Here is a 13,193-nt window from a genome sequence, read left to right as displayed (position 1 = left end):
AGCTGAGTACCAAAGAATTGATGCTTTTGAACTGTGGTGTTGGAGAAGACTCTTGAGAGTCCCCTGGACTTCAAGGAGATCCAACTAGTCAATCCTAAAGAAAATCAGTCTTGAATATTCACTGGAAGGACTGATGCTGAAGCTGAAGCTCCAATACTTTGGCCACCTAATGCGAAAAACAGAGTCAATGAAAAAGACCCTGATGCTGGGAAAGATTGAAGGCAGGAAGAGAAGGAATGACAGAGGATGAGATGGCTGGATGGCATCACTGGCTTGATGGACATGAGTTTGAGTAAGCTCTGGGAGTTGGTGAAGGACAGGGAGGCCTGGTGTGCTTCAGTACATGGGGTTGCAAAGAGTCAAACATGACTAAGTGACTGAACTGAACTGATAAAAATACAGAAAACTATAAGCTTTTTTGAGGGAATGTCCACATGTAACCTGTTAAGTGATCATTTGAGAATGGATTTCCTTTTTTTTTCTCTCTCTCCCTTCCTCTTTCACTCCCTTCCTTTTGGCTTTTCTTTTTTCTTCCTTCCTGTTTCTTCCCCATCCCTGCCGCCCCCACCATGTTTGCATTCTGTAATTGTTGACTTATCTGGTCATGTACTAGATCTAATCCATATGTTTAGGTAGTCCCAAACACATAATAATTATTTTTAACTTAATTTTGCTTATAGATAGAAACAATATTCTTTTCCTATGTGTAAACAGTAATCAAATGGACAAAGACTTCTTGGTTGCCAGCTAGATTTTTTTCATTCAACCAATCATTAGAAAAATCAGTTAACACTATCACAGTCTTTGAGATCCATGTGTGAAGTTGTTGTTGTTCAGTTGCTCAGTCATGTTTGACTCTTTGTGACTCCATGGATTACAGCATGCCAAACTTCATCATCTCCTAAAGTTTTCTCACATTCATGTCCATTGAGTCACTGATGCCATCAAACCATCTTATCCTCTGTCATCCCCTTCTCCTGCCTTCAGTCTTTCCCAGCATCAGGGTCTTTTCTAATGAGTCAGCTCATCAGGTGACCAAAGTATTGGAGCTTCAGTTTCAGCATCAATCTTTCCAGTGAATATCTAGGGTTGATTTCCTTTAGGATGGACTGGTTTGATCTCCTTGCTGTTCAAGGGACTCTCAATCATCTTCTCCAACACCACAGTTGAAAAGCATTAATTCTTCGGTGCTCAGCCTTCTTTAAGGTCTGCCTCTCACATCCATACATGACTACTGGAAAAACCATAGCTTTGACTATACAGATCTTTGTTGGCAAAGTAATGTTTCTGCTTTTTAATATGCGGTCTAGCTTTGTCACAGTTTTTCTTCCAAGGAGCAAGCAAAATATGCAAGCTCAAATAGTTGGCCCTTTGCCAATTATAAAAATATCCTGGCCAGTGTCTTACTTTAAGAATGAAAATACAGAGTTAAGAAGAGATAGATAGTTAAAGTTTAGGTAATGTTATTAATGTAGGCCATGGAAGTAAATTCTTCAGGAAAAAATAAAAACAAAGGAGTCTATTTCAGCTACTTCACAATTGCAAGGTTGCCTTTTTTCACACTGCTCTCAAGCTGAAGGCACTTGAATTTTCACATATTTCTATCCTCCTCAGGGATTGTTCAGTCTTTTTTAATCTTTAAAAAAAATTTTTAAGTGTAAGTGATTTACAATGTTGTGTTAGATTCAGATGTATAGCAAAGTGATGCAGTTATTCATGTGTGTGCTCAGCTGATTAGTTATGTTCAACTCTTTGGGACCCCATGGACTATAGCCCACGAGGCTCCTCAGGCATAGAATTTTTCCAGGCAAGAATACAGGAGTGGGGTACCATTTCCTACTCCAGGGCATTTTCCTGACCCAGGGACTGAACCCACATCTCTCTGTCTCCTGCATTAGCAGGTGGATTCTTTCCCACTAGAACCACCTGAGACGCTTATTTGTGTATACATATATATACACATACAGGTTCTTTTCCATTATAGATTATTACAAAATATTAGATACAGTTACAGATATTGATTATAGCACCCACCGTGCTAAATAGCAGGTCCTTGCCATTTATTTTATATATAGAGTTAGTAGCTCAGTTATATCCAGTTCTTTGTGACCCCATTGATGGTAGCCTGCCAGGCTCTGTCCATGGATTTCCCAGGCAAGAATGCTAGAGTGGCTTGCCATTTCCTTCTCTAGGGAATCTTCCCTACCCAGGGATCAAACCTAGGTCTCCCGCATTTCAGGCAGATTCTTTACTGTCTGAGCTACCAGGGAAGCCCTTTTATATGTGGTAGTGTGTATCTATTAATCCCACTTATCATACTAATGAATTAAATCATACAGAGAAAGACAAGTATCACATGGTATCACTTCTGCATGGAATCTAAAAAATGGTATAAGTGAGCTTATTTACAAAACAGAAATAGACTCACAGACAGAGAAAACAAACTTTACCAAAGGAGAAAGGGGAGTGGGAGGGATGAATTAGGAGTTTGGGGTTAACAGACTTTTACTTTAAGAACATTTAAAAACCATAGTTTTATTTAATTATTTAAGGACAGATCAGTCAGGATTTAGTAACATTACTAAGAAATATTTATCATTTTTTTCAGATGAATTAAATCATTTTAATTGAAATCAAAGTCATCTATGCTGAAAACAGGGAGCTTTTCTGCATAGGCTAAAGTCACTGGAAACAGAACCTTGTGGATTTTATTAAGCCTACTTATAGACATTGTAAAGGTTTTCTTTGGCTTCAATGTAAATGTTATGTGGTCTTCGGAAAAAAGCAGCCAGGGTTTCCTCGTGTTTCCTATTTGTTAAGTGATCAGACTCACAGTTATGATGTGCCCACTTCAAAGCCACATTCTGAGTACCTGGTAATAAAACTAGTTTTGTTAAGATATATTTTTTAATTTTGCGGTTACAATAGAAAAGAAAAGCTATATTCAATGTGAATTGTTCTCTTTGACAAAACAATGTATTGAAACTGGGAGGTTTTTGTTTCTGCCATTTCAGGGCAATGACAAAGCAAGGATTTCAGAAGTTCTGAGGATATATTTTGATATTTTAATAGGCCTCTTGCCAGGTATGATTAGATGCTCCATAAATAATTGACTTGAATTGTTTGGGTGTTTTCATCGGGGAGACCATAATATCGATTTCTTTTTGTTTTTACTTTAGAAAATTCCTAGAAAGTCTTCATTAAGTAGAAAACAAAACAAACCAGAAGACCCACAAGGAATAAATAACAAAACTGACTTTGGGGCTATGGAGTTTGACTTAGCAGCTTGTACTCGAAGCCTCTATAACAAAACCTCTCCGCTAATGTAAAGCAGCTGTGGCAATTGCACAAAATGGTCCAAACTGTTGAAAAGCCATTAAGAGTCTGATGTATGTAGAATAAAAAGGTTCATTCAGCTTTTTAAAAGGTATCCCAATATGGAGTGTTATTTTATTTTATAACCACGTCTTAGTCATATTAAGTTTAAATGCCACAGAAAATTTTAATGACCATGTGGCTGGGTTTTTTGGTGAAATAGCAAGAATTCTTCAACATGCCTAAAATTTTTCCAGGAGAAAAATAGTACAAATCTATTAGTGGCACTGTAGAAGTTCCCACTATGAAGTGAACTGTTAGAAAGTTGAGTATCACACGCAGTGATTTACCGTTTGTTTGTAGAAGCACCTAAATAAATAAGAATTAATTTCTTTAATTCTAAGGCACATAGTCTTCAGGAAATAATGAAAGCCACTTGCTTTCCCAGCTCTTTCAGAAGTGTGAGCCTCAAGTAGGAACTGTATATTTTAAATTTTATTTTTAAGAGATTGCATGATTTTTTAACACACGTTTTGAATCCTTTCCTAAGGATGTATGAAAGATGATGCCTTCTATTTCCCCTCCTATTTTGCCTCGGAAGGTGATGTCTGAAGTTTTTTATGCATTAATCTGCCTCACATACCTTGATTTTTAGGAGGACTATCTCTGTCCCTTTCAAATTAAATCTGAAACTGACACAACATTGTAAATCAACTATGTGTGCTCAGTCGGTCAGTCGTGTCCAGCTCTGTGACCTCATGGATTGCATCCCACAAGAATCCTCTGTCCATGGAGTTTTACAGGCAAGAATAGAGTGGGTTGTGATTTCCTACTCCAAGAGATCTTCCTGACCCAGGGATTGAACCCACATCTCCTGCATTGGCAGGCAGATTCTTTACCACTTCGCCACTTCAGAAGTCATAAAAAATCAGCTATACTTCAATAAAAAAATTATATCTAAGGTAAATGAGGCATTAGTTTATTACTATAGTCAGTATTCTACTTGATATGAGTTCATTAGCTGGACTACAGTCATCAAGAAGCCAGAGAAGGTGTGTGAGTGCTAAGACCACACACCAGCGACAGGGCAGTTCCGATCTGCTGAACATCATCGCTCTGCTATGTTCCCCTAAGACCAGCAGCAGTAGAAACCCTGATTCACAGGGAAAAGGACACCATCTTCCAAGACATAAACAAACCCAAGAACAGGAGCCTAGGATTTGGTTGGTTGGTGCAAACATTTGAGTCCTTTGATTCTTTGAGGATGCCATCAGCCCTACTCTATTCAAGGCATTTTGCTAGAAGTTGTGAGGATGATCACATTGCCCTTGGTTTCCAAGGGCTGTGTTCTTTTGGAAAGAAGAGATGTACATACCTGAGCTGTCACAGCAGGCTTCTCCCAGTGCACGGTGCTGGTGATCAACACCACAAAAGCGGGGGAGGTGCCCTAACCCTCACTAGGTAGGTTAGACTTGAGTGTAACTGATGGTGGAGGATGCTGCCATTCCCACGAGGTGCAAGTGGCATATTTCAAGACAGGAGAGTCCACCAGGGCAACAAAAGCTGGTGTATGCTGAGTTGGGAATAGTGAAAAATAAGTTTGTAGAAGTGAGTAGATGTCATATTCTTGTCGTTCAGTAGCTAAGTCGTCTCTGACTTTTTGCGACCCCAAGGACTGCAGCATGCCAGGTTTCCCTGTCCTTCACCATTTCCCAGAGTTTGCTCAAACTCATGTCCATTGAGTTGGTGATGCCATCCAACCATATCACCTTCTGTCGTCCCCTTCTCCTTCTTCCTTCAATCTTTCCCAGGATCAGTCACAGAAAACTGACCAAAATGATCACGTGGATCACAGCCTTGTGTAACTCGATAAAATTATGAGCAATGCTGGGCGGGGCCACCCAAGATAGACGGGTCATAATAGAGAGTTCAGATGTCATATGCTAGTCTGTTAATAAATATTCATTGATCAACAATAAGGACTATCCAGATAAGCTACAAAATCCTTGCTTACCTATTTTTTTCAAAACTTACCAGAGAGCTGAGGATGCAGAGAAACTGAAATTAAGTGAATTCTGAAGAGTCACAAGCCCTTTCTAGGAAAGAAGAGACCCATGGTTATTTTCGGAAGCAAATACACCACCGACTGGGGTACGTAGAAACCAGTCCAATGTTTAATGGACTTTTGATAGCCACCTGTGGGCTGCTGTGATGGATTAAAACTCCAGGGGGCCTTGTCATGAAGTGAGTCAGCACCCCTCCTACCAGGGCTCTTACTGAGTGCCAAAGGCTGGTACAGAGCCTGGGGCTGAAAGGGAATCCCACCCAGTCCCCATCTGGTGCACCGGACTTTCCCTGAGTCCACAGCAGCAGACCCCCAGTGGTTGGCACCGGACTGCCCAGTGGGGATGAACCACATGCACTTTGGAAAGTTGAGGATCCAGCTGGAAAGCACAGGGAACTCTCAGTATCTCCTAGTGCTCATACACCAGATCCTGCTGAAGACATGAAACCAGTGGTGAACTGGATCTAAGGCTACCACTAAATCCAGAACCATCTCAACAACGGATTAGAGTGGCTCTGTGCCCCTGCTACCCCGTCCCATGACACAGATCTGATTTAAAAAATGAGTTTGCCCTTTTCTGGGAGTAAAGATTATTATTGACTGAAGTTTCATTTTTCTCTTCTAGCCAAAATGTCCTGTATACAATAAGATTAAGATGAAATGTTTTAGGTTTGTTAAAAGTGAAGTGATAGTTGCTCAGCCTTGTCCAACTCTTTGTGACCCCATGGACTCTAGCCTACCAGTCTCCTCTGTCCATAGAATTCTCTGGGCAAGAATATTGCAGTGGGTTGCAAATATCCCTTTTCCAGGGGATCTTCCCAACCCAGGGGTCAAATCCGTGTCTCTTGCATTGCAGGTGGATTCTTTATTGTCTAAGCCACAAGGGAAGCCCCTTTGGTTTGTACCACCCTGTTTTTGTTTTTTTTTTTTTTTTAACTTGCCTACAGTTACTTTTTTCCAAGTTGTTAAATTACCCTTTTTGAACACACATTGCAATTCAGGAGTATTTTCTAATCCTTTGTATTCCACAGCTACCAGTATTGGCAGAGGATAGACAGCAAAATTACATAAAATAATTCAACTATTTAGTTTACCAACAGCTTAATATTTTAGGTGCTATGGAAATGACAAAAATGAATGAGATACCACATTGCCTTCAAGTTGCTTGTGATCTATAAATTGACTGATTGACAACTGTGATAGTTGGAGAACCAGAACATAACTAATTTTTGACAATGTCGTGGCATCTGTCTCCTTAAGTTCCACTGTGACTTTTTTGATTAGATGAGGTGAGATTATGCAGGTGAAGCAGTTAGCTTAGTGCTTGGCACACACTAATTCCTCAATAGTTGTTATTCATTATTTTCATCATTATCATTATTATACAATTAAAGTAGAGAGATGTTTTGAAGTTCTCAGATACATTTCATACAAACCTAGTCATTCCTCTCTAAAATGGCAAGTGAGTGTCCCTTAAGCTTAAGGTTTTGGGTTTAAGATAAATTGGCTTTTGCTCCATCAGTATTTAAAGGTGTATTCAGAAATAAGACAATCAAATTTTTTGCTCTATCAAAAATTCTCCACACCACTTTGGTTCCACCACTTTCCGCTTTTTTTGTTCCATCACCCCATCTTATGAGATGATAAATGTAAGAAAGACAGCTTCTATTATAAATTTGTTAGGTTCCTTGGACACTGAGGTAGAATTAAGGAAATAGAAAGTAACAAGACTTAAATTTCTTTTGGGATAGTAATTTAATTTCTATAGGTCCACCATTAGCTCTCCTCACATTTGTCTCCTGATAAAGATTCTGTTGAAAGAATGAAGCATCTATTTTCTTGGTTGCCTCTGTTAAATGTGTAGGTATAATACACTCCAGGTTATTTCAATCATAACTCTTGTGCAAAACCATCAGTACCTTACAGTGGGAATAGGGCCGTATAGTAAGTGACTTGATTATAGTCTTAAGAAAATTCTATGGAATCCTACAAAATATATTGAATGACTTCTGTTAGGCACTATGTCACTAAGCTAGTTTCCCTTTCTTCTGTTCTTCCACCTTCAATTACCTTCTCCACATCTTTCACCCTCTTTCCTGCCCCCTTCTATTTGTCTGTAACATGGTCCCTCATGAATTCTTCTGGCTGTGTTCATTTTCCTCCTCTGATATGCTAGTTTCTAGGTGATAAGTTGAGCATTATGTTCTTAAACATCTAAGGATAGCTTTAATTGATTTAACCACTTGACTTTAAGCCACAGTTCAATTTTCAACTGATAGGGTGGCACCTTTTATAAGGACAGAAAATATGAGACCTATAAGTCAAATGGGAGATAGGGTAAGTGCCTCTATCTGACATCTTGATTAATATGAATTAAGTCAAGCCTGGTTTAGTAGTTCATGGGTTCATGTCAGCAATGATAACAGTACCATTAGTGATGACACTGAAAATGTTGAGCCTTAACTAGGATTTCCTTTGAAGTTCCAGGGACCTAGCTACCAAAGTTCAACTCCAAGATAGGATGGGAAATAGAAAGGAGAAAATGCTGGAAACATCAAATAGATATAATTTATTTATTCACCCACATGCTTCCTAAAGCTCTCAGGTCATTTTCATTAGTTATAGAATTATGATACAGTGTGACTACTTAAGCCAACAGTTTTATTTTCAGAAAAGAAATCATATTGCACTTTGAGAAGATAATTCTCTGTAGTACAGAAAGAAATGGGATTATTCCTACTTTCCTGGAACACAGTATTTAACAATTTCCTTGTAGCAGCTCTGTCCGGTTTCTCTAGAAGCACTACCGGTAGGAGCACTAGGGTCTAATCGTTAGGTTTTAATGTGCTTGGGGCACAGCTGCTTTTCCATCTGCGGGGTTTCTCGAGCAGTGGTCTAGAATCACCTGTATCAGGAACACCTGGGAAAATGATAAAATATTGACAATCTTGGGCCCTCCTCAGGTCTACTGAGTCAGAATCTCTGGAGACGAAGCCTGGGATTCTGCATTTAATATCAGTTCTCCAGGTATTTTTTTATAACCACTTAGTTTGAGGCTCAGTGCCTTCTAAGCACACAGTTTTTAAATGGAGGGTTTAGGAAACATGTTTTCTTACCTTTTTCAACTCAGGGGAAAACTGGGATTTTTATCTTTAAGCAAAGGAGACACTAGTGAAGGTAAATACTTTGGTATTCCTACATATTTCAATGAAATGCTTATCCTGGTGATTTTTAAAACAATTTTTATTGGTGTATAGTTGCTTTACAATGTCGTGTTAGCTTCTGCTATACAGCAAAGTGAATCAGGTATATTTATTTATTTATTTATTTTTTGGTGATATAGAGTTCTTTTATTTTTCTGTTGACCAATCATGATACAATGGTATTAACTGAGTAAAAGTTACAAAATCACAATAGTAAAAGATGTTTATCAGTTTTCACAAGCAATAGCTAGATCAAAAAAAAAGATAATTACAATTGCAAGCCATAATGGGAACATGATCAACTTAACAATATAAAATAATTACATACAATTTGGGGGGGTGGTAAGTGGAAGTGCATACATGCATATGTTTTCATCCCCCCAGCCAGTCTATTTTTTTTTTATTTACTTTTATTAGTTGGAGGCTAATTACTTTACAATATTGTAGTAGTTTTTGCCATACATTGACATGAATCAGCCATGGATTTACATGTGTTCCACATCCCAATCCCCCCTCCCACCTCCCTCCCCATCCCATCCCTCTGGGTCATCCCAGTGCACCAGTCCTGAGCACTTATTTATACACATACATATATCCCCTCCTTTTTGGATTTCCTTCCCATTGAGATCACTGCAGAGCACTGAGTGTAGTTTCCTGTGCTACACAGTAGGTTTTTGTTAGTTATGCATTTTATACATAGCAGCGTGTATATTCATGTCAGTCCTAATCTCCCAGTTCATCCCCTTTTCTCCCTTGGTATGCATAATTTTGTTTTCTACATCTGTGTCTCTAGTCATGGTGAGATAAAACTACAAAAAAGGAGGGTGGCATTAGTGGTAAAGAACCTATCTACCAATGCAGGAGAAATAAGGCAGGTTTGATCCCTGGGTCAGGAAGATACCCTGGAGAAGGAAATGGCAACCCACTCCAGTATTCTTGCCTGGAAAATCCAATGGACAGAGCAGCCTGGTGGGCTATAGTCCATGGGGTTGCAAAAGAGTTGGACACTACTGAGTGACTGAATGAACACACACATGCATACACACACACACACACACACAGATACAGACAATGGACATGTATAAATCTCTCAAAGTAAGTATGCTGAGTGCAAGAAGCCAAATAGAAAGAGTGCATATTTTATGACTCCATTTATATGAAACTCGAGAAAATGCACATTAATCTCTGGTGACAGAAAGCAGATCAGTGGTTGTCTGGATGGGAGTGGGGGGCAGGGAAGGAGTGAGATGGGTGGATGACAAGAGAGCAGGAAGAAATTTAGGGCTGATGGATACCCTCACTATCTTAACTGTAGAAATGGTGTAATGGGAACATACATGTGCCTAAACTTAGCAAACTGTATCCTCTAATATCTGCATTTTTGTGTATGCCAATTTTACCTCAATAAAGCTGTTTAAAAAAACTTTGCATAGTAGAGTTATATCTTTGACCTCAATATGTCTTTTAAAGATTAATTATTGTGGTGATTCCTAGCATATGTTCAATTCCTAGCAATGTTCAATTAATAGGAGCTTTAATTACCCTTCTTTGAAGATTAACCTGAGAAAAATGTCAGGAAATGTAACTCTCTCTCTCTTTTTTTTTTTTTTAGCATCAATTATCTTATGAGGATAAAGAATGCCTGAATCAGAAGTAACTGAGAACTAAAACACCTCACAGAATTATAGATTTGAAAAAAAAAAAAAAACTTAAGCTAATGTTTGCAAAGGTCTATTGGAAGGTATTATTCTATATATACTAGATTGTGATGTAACACAATACTGTAGGGTCCTGTTCTGTCAAATCAGAAAAAAAATAAAATGAAATAGATTTTATTTTTTGTCTTTCCTTTCACTAGTATTTGGAGGTAAGAATTAAATTAAATATATATAATTCTAAGAAAATATATAAGCAAAGTCCAAAATGGTTAATTAAAATTAGAATATGAAATAAAATTTGAAACTCCATCAGAGTATGAAAGAATATTTTCAGTTTCTAAACTTATAAAAAGTAATGAGTGTCCTTATTCAGATGATGTAAATAGATCCATATCTACTAAAAAAATTGAATCAATAATTCATAATCTCCCAGAACAGAAATCACCAAGTCCAGATGAGTTCCCTGGTGAATTCATTTAAGATACTTTTAAGAAACATTTAAGATACTTCAGCACCTGCCAACAAGATGAAATCTGAATGGCTGTGGTGTCTGATTCTGGCTCCTCCACTATCTTGCTAGTTTCTTTTTACTGTAAGAGCCTTTATTTTCTTCATGTTTAATATGGAAGCCAGAGAAGCCAGATTCAATAGATCATGACTATTCTACAGTTGCTGTTGTTGTTCACTCGCTAAGTTGTGTCCGACTCTTTGTTACCCCATGGATTGCAGCATGCCAGTCTTTGCCATCTCCCAAAGTTTTCTCCAACTCATGTCTGTTGAGTTTGTGATGCCATACAACCATCTCATCCTCTGTCACCCCCTTTTTCTCATGTCTTCAATCTTTTCCAGCATCAGGGTCTTTTCCCATGAGTTGGCTCTTAGCATCAAGAGGACAAAGTATTGGAACTTCAGCATCAGTCCTTTCAACGAATAATCAGGGTTGATCTCCTTTAGGATTGACTGGTTTGATCTCCTTGCAGTCCAAGGGACTCTCAAGAGTCTTCTCCAGCACCACAATTTGAAAGTATCAATTCTTCAGCGCTCAGCCTTCTTTATGGTCCAACTTTCACATCTGTACATGACTACTGGAAAAATCATAGCTTTGACTAGATGGACCTTTGCCAGCAAAGTGATGTTGCTGCTTTTTTAATATTCTGTCTTGGTTTATCATAGCTTTCTTTCCAAGAAGCAAGGGTCTTTTAATTTCATGGCTGCAGTCACAGTTTGCAGTGATTTTGGAGCCCAAGAAAAGAAAATCTGCCACTGTTTCCACTGTTTCCCCATCTATTTGCCATGAAGTGATGGGACCAGATGCCATGATCTTAGTTTTTTAAATGTTGAGTTTAAGCCACCTTTTTCACTCTTCTTTTTCACCTCATCAAGGGGGCTCTTCGGCTCCTCTTCAATTTCTTTCATTAGAATGGTATCATCTGCATATCTGAGGTTGTTGATATTTCTCCCAGCAATCTTGATTCCAGCTTGTGCTTCATCCAGCCTGGCATTTTGCATGATGTACTCTACATAGAAGTTAACAATCAGGGTGAAAATATACAAGCTTGATGTACTCCTTTCCCAACCAGTCTGTTATTCCATGCCTCGTTCTAAATGTTGCTTTTTGGCCTGCATACAGATTTCTCAGAGGGGAGGTAAGGTAATCTGGCATTCCCATCTCTTTAAGAATTTTCCAGTTTATTGTGATCCACATAGTCAAAGGCTTTAATGTAGTCAATGAAGCAGAAGTAGATGTTTCTCTGGAATTCTCTTGCTTTTTCTATAATCCAGTGCATGGTGACAATTTGATCTTTGGTTCTTCTGCCTTTTCTAAATCCAGTTTGTACATCCACTTGTACACCAGATGTACAAATATTGCTGAAGCCTGACTTGAAGGATTTTGAACCGTACCTTGATAGCATGTCAAATGAGTGGAACTGTGCAGAAGTTTGAACATTCTTTGGCACTGCCTTTCTTTGAGATTGGAATGAAAACTGATCTTTCCCAGTCCTGTGGCCATTGCTGAATCTTCCAAATTTTCTGGCATATTGACGGCAGCACTTTAAAAGCATCATCTTTTAAGATCTGAAATAGTTCAACTGGAATTCTGTCACCTCCACTAGCTTTGTTCATAGTAATGCCTCCTAAGGCCTGCTTGACTTCACACTCCAGGATATCTGGTTCTAGGTGAGTGATCAAACCATCATGGTTATCTGGTCATGAAGATCTTCTTTGTACAATTCTTCTGTGTATTCTTGGTATCTCTTCTTAATCTCTTCTGCTTAAGTTAGGTCGTCACCATTTCTGTCCTTTATTGTGCCCATCTTTGCATGAAATATTCTCTTGGTATCTCTAACTTTCTTGAAGAGAGCTCCAGTCTTTCCCATTCTATTGTTTTCTTCTATTTCTTTGCATTGATCACTTAGGAAGGCTTTCTTATCTTTGTTATCCTTTGAAACTCTGAATTCAAATGGATTTATCTTTCTTTTTCTCCTTTGCCTTTTGCTTCTCTTCTCAGCTATTTGTAAGGCCTCCTCAGACAACCATTTTGCCTTTTTGCATTTCTTTTTCTTGGGGATGGTTTTGATCAGCACTTCCTGTACAATGTCATAAACCTCCATTCACAGTTCTTCAGGCACGCTGTCTCTCAGATCTAATCCCTAGAATCTATTTGTCACTTCCACTGTACGATCATAAGGGATTTGATTTAGGTCATACTTGAATGGTCTAGTGGTTTTCCCTAATTCAATATAAGCCTGAATTTTGCAACAAAGAGTTCATGATCTGAGCCACAGTCAGCTCCTGGTCTTGTTTCTGCTGACTGTATAGAGCTTCTCCATCTTTGGCTGCAAAGAATATAATCAATCTGATTTCAGATTGACACCTGGTGATGTCCATGTGTAGAGTCGTCTCTTGTGTTGTTGGAAGAGGGTGCTTTTTATGACCAGTGCGTTCTCTCGG

The sequence above is a fragment of the Odocoileus virginianus genome, chromosome 18 (genome assembly GCF_023699985.2).
Source record: "Odocoileus virginianus isolate 20LAN1187 ecotype Illinois chromosome 18, Ovbor_1.2, whole genome shotgun sequence".
Taxonomy (NCBI): Eukaryota; Metazoa; Chordata; class Mammalia; order Artiodactyla; family Cervidae; genus Odocoileus; species Odocoileus virginianus.
This window is presented reverse-complemented; position numbering follows the sequence as displayed.